This window comes from Gossypium hirsutum, chromosome A13 (genome assembly GCF_007990345.1).
Source record: "Gossypium hirsutum isolate 1008001.06 chromosome A13, Gossypium_hirsutum_v2.1, whole genome shotgun sequence".
Classification (NCBI taxonomy): Eukaryota; Viridiplantae; Streptophyta; class Magnoliopsida; order Malvales; family Malvaceae; genus Gossypium; species Gossypium hirsutum.
Window position 1 is genome coordinate 83,840,337 of NC_053436.1, and position 3,571 is coordinate 83,843,907.

Genomic DNA, 3,571 nt, shown 5'->3' on the forward strand with positions numbered 1-3,571 from the left:
AAGCTTACTTTGTTTCTTTTTCTATGTTTTATAGAGGCCCATTGCTCACTCATTTCGGACAAGTCAGAGTTGCACGTCACACTATCCAATTTTCGAATGGTATTTTTGAACTTGTGAATATATGTAAATATGGCATGTATAGGTTAGTTTAAATAATGTTAGTTATGATACTTGACAACATGATTTTGGTATGTTTTTGTGTATAAGTGAAGCCATGTGATTTGGCTTATTTTGGTATCATGGTTTGGTTGTATATATGTGTGTTTAGATATGGTATGTTCTAGAATGGTAATATTTGAATGAAAATATGCAAGTGAAGTATTGTCATGTATTGCTAGATGAATAGATTATATATGGTACTAAATAGGTAATTGAATATCAAGTTAAATTGGTATATTTTGTATATAAAATGGTTATGAAATGTTTGCCAATTGGGTTATGAAATATAGTCATATATGCTTGTGAATGCTTGTGTTTATAGGGTGGCAAAATGGCTTTGCAAATAGCCTATTTTTGTCCACACGGGTAGGGACAAGGGCGTGTGTGACACACGGCCATGTGTCCCATGGGGTACTCTTTCAATTTAAGACAGTATACTCTACAGGTTTGACACGGCTTAGACACACGGGAGTGTCTACTGGCCGTGTGAGTGGCACACGAGCTGGCACGTGAGCGTGTGGTTGACCGTGTGGCCAATTCAGTAACCTCCCTAATTTTCACATGGCCTGGCACACGAGCGTGTCTTGTGGCCGTGTGAGGCACATGGCCATTTCACATGGGCGTGTGACACTTGAAATGTTGAAATTTTTCTAAGTTTCTAAAATTTTTATTATGTTATAATTTAGTCCCGAAAGCATAATTAAAGCTTTGTATGCTTGGTTTAAGTATATATTGAATGTGAATGATTGATAATTACTGAAATGAGTTATTATTTGATAAATGATTATTCTGAACTGAGTTACAAGTCCGGTAATGCCTCTTAACCTATTCCGGTGACGGTTACAGGTTAGGGGTGTTACAATGGAAGTGAGCGATTCTTTCAAGTTAGCAAGAGTACCCAAAGATGCATTATGATTGAAGCTATTCCCATATTCACTAAGGGACAGAGCTCGATCCTGGTTGAACTCATTGCCACTAAATTCAATTTCTGCATGGCAAGAGTTATCAGAAAGATTCCTCATAAAGTATTTCCCGTCTAGTAAGAATGCTAAGTTGAGGAACGAGATCATTACTTTCCAACAAATGGATGATGAGTTCTTGTATGAGGCATTGGAAAGGTACAAAGAATTATTACGGAAGTACCCTCATCACGGAATCCCATATTGCATCCAACTTGAGACGTTTTATAATGGTCTCAATGCCCACACAAGGATGGTAGTGGACACTTCTGCTAATGGTGCTATCCTTCCTAAGTCTTATAATGAGGCTTATGAAATCATTGAGAGGATTGCTAGCAACAATTATCAATGGCCAACCAATCAAGCAGCGTAAAAAAGACGAGCCACTGGAATACATAAAGTTGACACTCTTACTTTTCTCGCGTCTCAGCTATCTTCAATATCCTCAATGCTTAAAATTTTTACCACTAATGGGTTTAATAGTTTCACAGCACAGCAACTGAACCAATTTGAAAATATAGCTTGTGTCTATTGTGGGGAAGGATATTTTTTTGAAGAATGTCCATCAAACCCAGAATCCGTGTATTACATGGGTAACCAAAACCAAAATCGAGGAAGGCAAGGATTGCAATCCAATTTCTATAACCCATCATGGCGAAACCACCCGAAATTTTCCTGGAGTAACCAATGAGCTAGAACCAGTAAGACTTACGCCTAACCTAGACTGACCAACCACCTAGTTTCCCCCAACAAGTTCAGAAACCAACCCAAGCTGAACTGTCAAATAGCTTAGAGAACCTATTAAAGGCATACATGGAAAAAAATTACACCACTCTAAGGAATTTGGATAATCAAATGGGCCAGCTTGCAATTGAACTTAGAAACCGACCACAAGGTGCTTTACCTAGTGATACGAAGAATATGAGAGATCCAGAAAAGGAGCATTGTAAAGCATTGACATTAAGGAGCGGAAAGACATTAGAACCCAACACCGTCGATGTTAAAAAGGAGCCAACTGATGCTCAAGGCTCAGAGGAAGTTCAACCGAGTGTTGAAATTCAAATTTCACCGAAACCTGAATCTGTAAAATCCAATAACGTAACTTCTGAACCAGCTAATTCTGATAAACTAACAACTTCATTAGATACAGAATTGCCACAGAAGGTGAATCAACTAGTTCTAGTAAAGAAGCCTCCACCACCCTACCCTCAAAAACATTAGAAACAGAAGCAGGAAATTCAATTCAAGAAGTTCCTAAATGTACTCAAGCAACTTCATATCAACATCCCTTTAGTTGAAGCACTTGAACAAATGTCAAACTATGTCAAATTCATGAAGGATATCCTGTCTAAAAAATGAAGACTTGAAGTATTTGAGACAATAGCCCTGACAAAGGAATACAGTGCATATCTTCAAGACAAACTACCCTCAAAGTTGAAGGATCTTGGATGTTTTACCATACCTTGCAACATTGTAGCAACATATTGTGGTAAGGCATTATGTGACCTGGGTGCGAATATTCACTTGATGCCCATGTCAATATTTAGGAAGTTAGGGATAGGTGAAGTTAGACCTACTACAGTTACACTTCAATTAGTAGATTGATCCTTAACACATCCAAAAGGAAAAATCAATGACGTATTAGTACGTGTAGACAAATTTATTTTTCCTACTGACTTGGTGGTTCTTGACTTTGAAGCAGACAAAGAAGTGCCAATCATCCTAGGATGGCCTTTTCTAGCAACCAGAAAAACCCTTATTGATGTGCAGAAGGGCCAGCTTACTATACGTGTTCTGGACGATCATGTAACATTTAATGTTTTTAAGTCTATGCGATTTTTTGACACAATTGATGATTATTTTGCAGCGTTCGATTTAAAGGAATTTGTAATATCCTGAATTAGGGCCTAATCAGAATAGTGGTTTCGTGACCACAAATCCGAGATAGAAATAATTATTTTATAAATATTTTGAGGTTTATGATATGATTGCATGATTGTGTGAAAATTTTGTGACAAAATTCTATGCATAAAGTGCTTAAGTTGAAATTAGGGACTAAATCAAATAATTTGCAAAAGTTGTATTCTAGAAGTTTTTAGTACGAAATTGCTTTGGAATATTAATGAGTAGGTCTTAAATAGAAATTTGACCAATTTCTAAAATTTTGGACAAAAATGGGCTTGTACATGAAAATTTTTAAAGAAATGTATTAAGGGTATTTTGGTCATTTTGTAATTAAAATTAATTAAAAGGGAAATTAAGGCCAAAATGTGTTCATCTTCTTCTTACCTTGGCCGAACCTTACCTCTCTCCATAGCTAGGGTTTCTTCAACTTCCAAGCTTCATAGTAAGTGATTTCAAGCCCTGTTTTGAATGATTTTTATGTTTTTGGAATCCCGGTAGCTCGATTTAGCTTGTGCTAGCAATAATTCAACCTAGGGTTCATATTTGGA

At 36.7% G+C, this 3,571-nt stretch overlaps 1 non-coding gene across 1 annotated transcript; it reads right to left on the reverse strand.

The window, feature by feature from the left end:
• Nucleotides 1–1,209: 1,209 nt before the first annotated feature.
• LOC121213423 (small nucleolar RNA R71) lies at nucleotides 1,210–1,316 on the reverse strand. The gene has a single exon (XR_005908805.1). It is a non-coding gene; the product is annotated as a small nucleolar RNA R71 (small nucleolar RNA).
• Between the last annotated feature and the right edge of the window lie 2,255 nt (nucleotides 1,317–3,571).